Source organism: Lagopus muta, chromosome 2 (genome assembly GCF_023343835.1).
Source record: "Lagopus muta isolate bLagMut1 chromosome 2, bLagMut1 primary, whole genome shotgun sequence".
Lineage (NCBI taxonomy): Eukaryota > Metazoa > Chordata > Aves > Galliformes > Phasianidae > Lagopus > Lagopus muta.
The window spans coordinates 57728415-57739562 of NC_064434.1; the positions used below are offsets into that span (position 1 = coordinate 57728415).

The window sequence follows — 11148 nt, forward strand, 5'->3', positions numbered from 1 at the left end:
TACAGCACCTCAGTTGAGTACTGTGACCACCATAATAATATATAGGTTTTTGAGGGTGCTCTGTACAATAAGGAATACACCATATACATTTATATATTTATAGCAATAGAGACTCCTCCAAATTATAGAATTATGATTGCTTTGAGTTGGAATAGACCTTTAAGACCATCTAGTTCCAATCTCCTGCCATAGGCAGGTACATCTTTCACTAGTTGAAGTTGATCAAAGCCCCTTTCAGTGTGGCCTTGAAAGTCTCCAGCTTGTGCAGCAGCCAAAATTTCTCTGGGCATCTTGGTCCAGTGCCTTACCAATATATGTACAAATACACATCTGGCTAGGAAAGGGGAGAATATTTTTTCTTAAATAAAATCAAACATTTTTCTTTCAAGGAAAATATACCTTATTTTGAAATTGAGGATGCACCAATCCTCAATCACAGTGTATGGCAGAGTTTCATTTGGGAAAAATCAGGTAATGAGAACCGTTTCACTGCCAAAAAAACATACACTCACTCATTTTGGGATTTTAGGATTTGTATTTGTTTTGCTGTTCTCTCTCCAAGTATGTCTTGACTAGACAGGGTGAAAAGATGAAAGATGTCCTCTTGTCGTGTTCTTTTAAGTTGCATAGGATCTGTTAATATAAGGTTAATGTTATCTCTTATACTTCTTCCCTGTCTCCATTTGAGATTATTCCTTCTCCAAAACAGATTACTCATGTAGTCAGACTAGTGCACACTTAGAAAAATGTTATGCGATTAAAGCAGAATCTGAGTCCACAAATCTAGTTATCGGTCACAAAGCTTGTGTCTAAAAATAACTGAAGGGATAACATTGCTTGCTCTGGAACTGGAAAAATTAGAGCATGCAGGGTGAGGTACTGCATCTCTCAGCCCTACCATTCTGGGCTTTTTCAGAAGAGAGCCTGAAGGGAAAGAATGTAAATAGGTCAGTGGAAAAAGAAGTGAGAGTCCTGTAAAACTACTGGATTAAGCAAGGAGAGTTTTGAAGATATTAATAAACAAAACAAAACAAAACAAAAAGAGGAGAAAGAGCTCTTAAACTTTGAACTGCAAAGGAAAGGATCATTTTTCTAAAATATGGAACACTACAAATGTTATGCTAGTGGGGATTGACATCAGAATGAAGGAGTAGGCTTTGCTTGTAATGGATAGTGATTTTGATTACTAAGTAGACTATAAAGTTCAGTCTGAGTATAATAATTATATTTGCCCTCCTTTTCAGCACTCTTCTGGTAGCATCACCCGATAACATCAGTTACCAGAGCCTATTTCTGCGGCATTTGGCTGTGTGTTTGTCAATATGCATTTGCAGCAAAGAAGCCTTGAAAGGTTTAGGGGTTGGATCTAATTCAAACAATTACCCAGAAGTCTGAAAGCTTACTTTTCTGCATCTTCCTTTTCCTGTAAAAGAGAAAAAGCCCTTGGAAAATTCACAAACACAACTTTTCTCTGAGATTTTTTTGCCACCTATGATTCTGCTCTTACATGGAAAAAAAGTCCATGTCAAATACTTAAGGAGCATGCAAAAACTTGTTTCTTGAATGGCATAAAGTTCTCTACTTTTCTTTGTAATTAATTCAAGTGAATGAGCCCAATTTTAGTGTTGAACACACAAGAACATGTAGACAATCATCTGAAAAAAAAGTCTGGACAGTGGATATTTAAAAAACAAAACTAAAAGAAAAAAAAATTATAAAGAATATATAGAAAGCAGGAGCAAAAACAATATTTTCTACAGGAGTTATCACTCAGTCATAAAAGAGATCCCATAAAAGGGTCTCTAATACCAGGTCAAAAGCACTGTGGCAACTTTTGAAAAGAAATAAATATGACCCTTTTTTGAACAAGTGTTAGCTTTCAAATAGAGCTGTCCTTTCTGTGCAGTAGAAGCACAGGACAGGCATACAGACTCCTGTACTGGGACTGTAGGGGCATTGGGATATTAAACATGTTGGATCATCCTAGTGCTCTGAAGAAACGAGCTGAAAACCTCATAAGAGAAAGCAAAAAGAAGGAGGAGGTTCCAAGATCTTTCATTTTTCCCACGGATAATATTTTCTACCCTTACTCATATTAAAGAAGACAAAATACATACAGGATCTTTTTTGTCTCTCATTATATTTCCACAAATGCAATATTTTTTTACTTTGCCTTTCCAAACCGGAATTCTCATCAAAAATCATTTGATTTGTAAGGTATTGTATGGGAACTGCTGAGTCACGGCCTGAACCTCTGATTGATCACCTGAGGCGAGCCATGAGTCAGCCAGAGGAGCACAGGTGAAGGGAATTCACCTGTGCTGCTGGAAGGGGTGGAGCCTGGCTCCATCTCTCCTAGACCTATTTAAGAGCTGGCTACCAGAGGGGAAGGATCTCTTCTGGAGATCACCCCTCTTGGTGTCTTCTGGTGAGCTCAGCTGAAGGGTAAGCTCTTCCACTGATTCTCTTTTGTGATCGTTGTTTACTTTGCCTAATTCTCTTGATTATATTGTAATTATAACATCTTGATATCTATTGATTATACAATTATATTGTAATTATAACATCTTGATTATACAGGTATCAACGCGCATTACCAAAAAATTAGCTTTTTCACTGGCAAAGTTCCAGTCACAAAAACTGTTTTTATTTGGACCAAGATTTAGTAGCTAAACCATTTCAGTTCAGTTTCGTAACAGGCAATGTAATGAGAAATTCCTATTGCTTTTTTTGCATATCTTTCAGAGATGTGTACTACTCTAGTTTAAAAATTATGTCCAAAAGGACAGGTGAGATTATGAATTTGAGAAAATGATGTTAAAATATACTTTTAAAAGTTTTGGAAATAAATTCTGCAGCATTTGGCTTCAAGAATCTGTCAGAGGTAGTGATGCACTGCACCAGCCCACAGAGCAAAGATCTACATGTACTGAATTTTTTAATGCCCTGCTGATGAGAAGATGCCACCAGTAAAGTGAGATAAATAAGAATTACAAGGTCAACCCCATATTTTTGGCAACAGACATCCCTCAATCTTGCTTTGTTTCTCAGAATGCACAATATATGGAGCATTAGTATGTTTTTCAATAAGTCCCTCTGACACTGGGGACTTACCTCTGTGTCAAATCCTCTTTATCAGTGACTTAAAGTAGAGTCCAATGACTAGTAGAGTCACCTGTGGTTTATCTCTGCTCCAGTTTTGGGTGGGTACACAGAAGAGTTGGGGGCCAGATTAGATAATAACTGCCTCCTTAAGGGAACATCTAGTGCTGTAATATCTGAATCACTTACCTAAGGTTTCCATGGGAAGAGCTGTCTGAGCTTTGGAGAGGTCAGAGCACAGGGTGGTAGTTGACCTTGTAATTCACTGTTGACAGGGGAAAAAAGAGACAGGTGGAGATCCTAGTTATGGGAATGGGCTTTTTGTTTTTATGTTTCTCTTACAGTAATGAACGTGAGTCTTGAAGTTCTGCTAAACCTTTTCCTGATAGGCAAGTCCCTGGCCACCACATTTCCTCACCCATAAATAATTCTTCTGTGTTTCCTGTCCCTACTCAATCTCCTGCCTACTCTCTGAGTGTATAAAAACCTTGACTGCCAGGCATCCCCTTTCTGTCCTCTGTAGGGGTACCAGATGGGCCTTTAGACGTCATCATGCTGACATCCAGGTATCCTGCCGATCTCCCTTCTTCCTGTCCAGATATACTATTACATATCTCCAGCCTTTCTTTTGTTATTCTTTGTGTAATATCCTTTTTTAATGTTGAGAACTTAAAGAAAAAATGCTCCACTGCTTATCTATAAGGAATATTTCTCCTGAGCTGCCCTGGAATATCCCATGGGGTATTAAATGTGTAGACTTCTAGGGGGTTCCTGCAAAGTCGTGAGAAATAAGGGATATGGTGAAGAAAGAACCTGCATCTCCATCACCACTGCCGTGTATTCTACACATTCTTCCAAGATCACACATTCTTTCTCTGGTGAGGATACACAGCTTTCATTCCTGAACAAAAAGCTGCAGTGTATCTTAGCACAAGGAAGGAATTCTTATGGATTACTGAAATAGCTAGCATTGCTTTTGTATTGTGACTTAGTTTTTTAATGATTTCAATTCTGGATCCATAGTGATCTCAAAACCGAGGAACAGTCTCTCATGAATTTTCATCTAAACATCACTATTTTGGAAGGCAATGTTTCCCTTGACAGTGACCAGAATTATTGCCAGCATTAACACAGATTTTTTTGATTGGGTTGTCCATATGTGTGATTCAGTGAAATGGATCCTGTAGTCTGGAGAGAAGTTTAAAATATCAGCTATTGTGCTTCTAGCGGTTACCTTATCTATAAAAAGCAACCATCTTAGGACTTTTTAATTTGTTTTATGTTTTTTAACTTGAGCTTACATTGCAAGTTCTGGGCAATGAATAGTACAGAAATCTTGCTGATTTTTGAAAGAATTTATAAAGTTATGGCTTCTTCAGTTCTACATAGGAAATATTAAGGTCAAAGAAATATCCACTTCAAGAGTGGAGGGGTCAAGGTACTGATTGTTTTGTGTACCTCAAATTATTCTAATGACTTACGCAGGAATAAGATTCATTGCAGTCAGTGCAGTGAAGGCTATTCACACTATTCACATCAATACAGCGAAGTTCATGTGGCAATGGGTGATACCAGTTGGTTCAGTGAGTATTGGATCTTTCTTGTCTGTGGAAAAACAAAATAAAACAAAACAAAAAATACTGCAAGTTCAGAATCTCTGCGATGTAATAGAACAGACCATACTTTTTGCTATGATTACAAACAGTAACTTTGTTACTGAGCAAACTACAGTAAATATAGACCAAAAAGTTGTGAAGGAAATGCGGTTGTAAGATAAAACAGACAACAGGAATGTTAAAAAGAGCACAAAGAAGAGGGTTCATTATTAGAATCAATTGTAAAATCATCAAGCAGCCCAGTCTAGAAGGGAATTCATGGTACACTTGGACAGCAGAGCCCTTTCAGCAGGACTGCTCCCTGATCACACAGACCCTTCCCAGTACTGGGCTTTCTGGTTCTGTTGTCCCAGGTGCAGGAACTGCCCTTGTTAAACTTTGCACATCTCTTGCTTTCCCATTCTTCCAGCCTGTCCAGTCCTCTCTGTAAGATGGCTTTCCCTTCTGACATGTCCACTGATACCACCCATTCTAGCACCATCTGTAAATCTGGCAAAAATACTTTCAATCCAGTCATCCAGACCATACAGGAAGACGCTGAAAAGTGCTGGGCCCAGTAGCGATACTTGAGGGGACCCCATACATGACAAGCTGCCAGTCTGAGTTAAACCATTGAGCACCACTTTCTGAGTGTGGCCTGTTCCGCAATCTCCTACTGATTTTGAAGACTACTTATCCAGTCTCTCTTGTTAGTTTGCCTAGGAGGAAGATGCAGGAAACAGTGTAAAATGCCTGTTTGAAATCCAGCAAACAACATGCACTGCTCTCCCTGTGTGAACAGAAAGGTTTTCTTTCTTGTCAAAGGTGATCAAGTTAGTCAGGCATGATTTATCTTTGGGAAATCCATTTTGGCTTTTCTCAAGCATGAGCTCCATTTGGTTTGTAATAGTTTCTAAGAGGAGGTTCATTGAAACACTTTTCTTAAGCCATAACTTCTTTCATACACAGGGTAGGAACTGGTTTTACCATAGTTTGTAGAGTTTACTGATTTATAGCTTTAGGTAAAAAAAATACACAGTTCACTAAAATATTTATTTTTAATTTGTATTGTGTTAAACAAAAATATGTATGCTTTATTTTAACTAGCATGTTTATTTGATCAATAGATTTTTCTGGGTCACATTAATTTATGGAGACTCCCATGATGCTTGAGCACTTACGTTAACTGGCTTAACCTTTGCATGGTCTTTGAGCTTGTAAAGTATTCTTTTTTTTTTTTTTTTTTTTTTTTTAGCAAAGTCTTTCTTTGGAATTGTCAGAAATGATTTATGTATTCTGCCCTTTATATGTCTGCTTTCAAAACTTACCAGACAAATACCGGCTATGAAGATTTGTGTGTCTGGTACTTCAGTACTTCTTCATATAAGATAAGCATGTAAGACTAGTTTCTTTTTACAGTATGTTCTAAACAATTATGGACATAAATAAATAAATATGTGTGTGTGTATGTATATATGCAAATTTCAATTTCTGGCAATCCATAAGTCCAGAGTAAGACTTGCCAATGTGTACTTAATGTGTTATGGACTTCAGAGGTGATCAATAAACTAACTGAACTGCACCAAATTAATTTTCTGGAGTTTTCTTCAGACAAGAAATAATAGGACACATCATGGTGATCAACTGACATCAGCATATCTAGGTTATAAAACATGTTCCTACTGCTGGATTGGACTTCTTTTAAAAAAAAAAAAAAAATATCTTATTTTAAAGTTTATTATAGCAAGTAGTGAATTTATCTCCTACCTTGTTAAAACATCCAAAAATCTAACCATTTCCACTAACGGGACCCATGTTTTATTTCAGGACTAAATTTGTCTGTCTTCAGACCCCTGCTGTGGATTTCAGCTGCATTTATGCAATCTGTCATCAAACTGGTATGCATATTCAACAAAGTACTGAAGGCTTTTTGACATTTTGAAGGCATCTATGTGCTTCATCTAAGTAACTAGAACTTGTAAGACTGGAGGAGGATACTAAACTGTGGCGGGACCCTGTAGCTGACCACTGTCCAGGGATCTCAGACAGAGCTTCCAGAGAGGGGTGCAAAGTGACAGAGCACCCACTGAGAGCAGGACAGATAGGCATCCACTAACGCTTACAACAAAAGATTGAGGTTAGGTATGTGGGAAGATATGAAGTTGTACTATCTATCTATACTATACTATCATCATTTTTTCTACATACTTTTTCAGACCATAACACTGCTTGGAAGATTCTGTTTGTACGACACTGACAGTTAATAGTAATACTAATTCCTGAATTGCACTAATCTCCCAAATTCAGATTGACTTTTCATGTCAAAATTGTTCCAAAACTGTTCAACATCTCATCGTAGTAGTTCTCCTTTTCCACTTTCAATGCAAATATGTTGTCATCCATAGTTTCATCTCACTGATGAGATGGACTCAAGAACAGAATAACTTCACGGATCCAGAGTCTTTAACTTAGTCCCCCTTTTCTGGCTATAAATCAGACATCTTTCCAACCCATCATGGTCTGTAAAGGTAAATTATGTTATGGAGCATCAGTTATTCAGAACCAAAATAACAATTGTCACTTAAGTTAAAAAGAAGGAGAAAAATATGAAGTAGAACAAATATTTTTACTACCAAGAGTGCAGTGCTCTGGCACAAAAATTTGTGTGATAACCATGCCAGCTGCTGCTTTTTTGAGTTGATTTACCCTGAAGTAGGGTAAACTCATATTATTCCATAGCTAACTCAGCTGTGATAAATTTTCCATCTGGGTACTCAGGGTTAGATGCCACGAGATACATATGGCTCAGCTCTCATTTGAATAGCAATAATTTAATTGTAGTTCAATACATTTACAGGAGAGAACAATTATTTTTCATTTACTGGAGCAGCTTTGTCAACTGAGAGAAATCACTTCATCCTGTTAAACCATTTCACAGAGAATATGTGCAAAAAAGGAGTAGAGCCTATTTCAAGGCACTCAGCAGTCAGCCAAACTGACATCTGTCTGACAGGTGACACATTCCTCCTTGTAAGTTTTCCCAAATGTAACACAGTGCGTAGATAGTTATGTAATGTTCACAGCTCCTAAGGGGAAGACAAGGATATCACACAGAAGAAGATCTTGTACACATAAAACAAGCCAATATTCAGATTCTGTTAATATAAAAGAGCTGATGTCTGTTTCCTAGCCTATTGGGGGAAAGAAAAATTATGCATTCAGCCTCTTCCCTGTCATTTCTGGTCTTCCCCTTTTCAGAGAGTCAGCAAAAGAAGAGGCGGTACCACACACAGTGCCTTGGAGTGATTATTTATTTATGACAATTGTTCATGTATTAAGCAGAATACATGAAGAGTATACTCTTTATCTTAAATAAAGAGATAGAATACTTAAAGAGTAAAGGTTACCTCCTTCCACCAAATGCTTACTGTCTGAATTAAATGGATCTGACTTACATTCATCATAAAAGGAAGACTAACTAACTAAATAAATAGTAAGCTTACATAATTTCCCAGTAAAGCTCTGTTTCGCAGAGCCATTTCAGCATCTGCTCCCAGTGAAATAAGTACCTTCCGCTATTTACAGGTACAGATCAAAGCTTTAACACACATATCAAAATCCACACAAACATATGTCCATTTCAAGTAGCTCTCCTTTTAATGCTTTCTCCAATTGCAATAGAGTCGAGGAATTCTGAACAGCAGTTTGAATGAATCAAAGAAGGATGTTGGTTTATATAAGCTAGCAATCCCAATTGAGATTGCAAGTTAAGAATGAATAGATGGAAAAATAATGACCCTGCAAAGTTATTTCACTAGATGATAAAATGTTCTTCAGCTCCAATTTGTTTCCCATTTGTGACTTTCTGACTCCAGCATAGACACTGAGTGAGTCACTTCATTTCTACGCTAATTTCCCCTTCTGCTTTCTTGTTTATTTAGTGTGCACTCCACCTCTCTTCTCGGGTTAATTTCTTTGCTGAATTGTCAACTGCTAATTAAAAATCAAGACAGTATTTAACAAATAGTGAGCAGTAAGAAAAATATACTGTATTTAAAAAGATTAAATATTCTGAAACACACTGAAATGAATGTTCCTGAAAAACTTCTCTTCCCATTTTTTCCTCTGAATGTAGAGGAAAAAAGGATGTGTTCAGTCAATTGTTTGGGCTACTGAAATCACATTTATGATGTAGTGTAAAACTGATCAATAATGCATAGCTCCTTAAGAAGAAAGGCAGACTAGGTAAATTATAGTACTCTAATATCTTAAGTACAAAGTCAGCTGTTCTTTGGTATGTTCTAAAAGGCTTTCCTCAGGCAAATCAACTATTCAAACTGAATTTGTCTGCTTGGAACTAAGTTTGATTTCGCAAAGGTAAAATGCCTTCATGATTTACAGGCAGAGGAGTTCAGATGATTGCATCTGGTGACTTCATGGTCATTATTATAAAACTTCTGGACAGCTTCTACGTGGAGATAACATAACATAGATCTAATATTCCACTGAAAATGATGTACTTAAGGCAAAGTAGCACAAGATTGAGGTTGGAAAGTCTATGCAGAAGATGCTGTGCTTTTTTTTTTTTTTTTGCTCAATAAATTAGCAGGTTTTTTTGTTTCCAGACGTAATACAAAGTTCCCAAATAGATAATAAATATTCTTAAGACAGAAAAGGCTGGCACAAGGAGAGGACTTCAAGATACATAGGAAAATCTCCTGCTTCCAGACTCTGGAAGATAGGAGTACCTAGAGAAATCTCTCTGAAATTGAATTGTAGCTAGCCAGTTAGAATTGGACCAAAGCTTCCAGGGAAGGTCTGTTGGCTTCCTATGCACACCAATTCATCGTGTTTTTACTGCATTCACCACTTCTCTGCTGGTGTTCTGTTCAGACTACTCTCTGTTGCTTGGGTGGACACAGTAGTTCAAACAGTTTCTTCTTGCTGACAGCACCTAACTTGGTGCTAGAGCTAGAGAAGCGTGAGGCAATTTCAAATACAACATCAAACCTATCGCCAACATAAAGTGGGCCACAACTTTGATCATTGATCAGGACAATAGGCCAGCTGGTATGGCTGAGGCATATTCATAATGATCCTGCGACAAAAGAAATGCCCTGAATTCTGGAGATTGATTCTCCAGATCAAAATGAGTTCTAAAGCAGGAACAAATTTCCAGTAATCAAATTGGGTGGATTAGTAAGAAAAATATAGGGAACAGAGATGACTTAATTCCTTCATAATTCATCCAACTGGATGCGACACACACAGAGAAGGAAATTCCTGTCCAGGACATCCAGAATAGAATCGCTAATACCAATTGCAACCAAGAGTTGCAATTAAATTGATGCAGAAGGAGACAGATCAGCAGAGCCAGAATTGGGAGAGTTAAAATTCAGGAATAGCCAGGAGCTCAGAAGATTTACCATAGGTAGAATTTCATTACGTGAAGAAACTCATGGCTAGAATAAGCTGCCAAAAGAAACAGTAGAAGATACAACTTTACCTTAAAGTCCTAGGAAAATATTTAAAAGAAATACATATTTGGTAGAACATCTGCCATCTCAAAGGGTATCTATCATCCTTTCATCCCCACAGTGTTCTCTATTCCAGCTGCAGGATATTCTTTCCCATTGTACTGCTTTTCTTTTTTCTTTAAAGAAACACCTTTTATAAACAGAGCCTAAGAGTGGCGTCTGCTTCTCTTAGTTCACTTCAGCTATTGTTAGTTCCACTCCCAGTAGAACTGATATAGATGCAGCTTTACTCTGTCTTTTGACTCTTCTCAGCTATGGGATCAAGAAAATGGTTGTGTCAGCTCCCAGGTTATATCTCACCACGCTCAGATCTGCTCTACAGTGTTGAGCTATGGAATACAGAGTACCTCAACATCTGCTCCAGGCTGAAGAATATGCTCACACTTAGCCTTCCCTTTCTGCTTGGAGAACTGCAAGTTGACCTGCAATACCAGAATGTTTCTAGTCACAGAATGTGTCACTGAGCAGTAGAACATAAGGAATAGAATAGGGCTGTGGAAGAGGAGCCTCTAAATCTCTAATCTCAACTGCCACAGCAAAAGAAAAAGTGTTTAAAAAAATCTAGGTTTTGTACATTTGAAAGTTGCAATTAATTTATGTGCAGAGAAAGGAGATCACACATATATTAGTTTCACCATTTGAGGAATCATCATGTCTGATGAAGCCTATTTGGACCATTCAAAAACACTGGACTTGGCCATTATTCACTGACCCCAAGCAGCTTCCCCAAACAAGTTTAAGGGCAAGCATCTCACCTGCAGTGCCACAGTCACAGGTGGAGCACTGCAGATGTCGTTTAGAGCTACACCTTGCTTCTTGAGTGGTGTAAGGATCTTCATGTGCTTCTTCTGCAGTTGTGTGTGTGCCAGGCGTTTCATGTATAAATAGTATGAATAGTAACAACAATAATAATA

At 37.7% G+C, this 11148-nt stretch overlaps 1 long non-coding RNA gene across 1 annotated transcript; it reads left to right on the forward strand.

The window, feature by feature from the left end:
* The first annotated feature begins 2405 nt into the window (after positions 1–2405).
* Positions 2406–8100, forward strand: LOC125689307 (uncharacterized). The gene is made up of 3 exons (XR_007375185.1): positions 2406–2445; positions 3626–3668; positions 6525–8100. It is a non-coding gene; the product is annotated as an uncharacterized LOC125689307 (long non-coding RNA).
* Positions 8101–11148: the final 3048 nt, after the last annotated feature.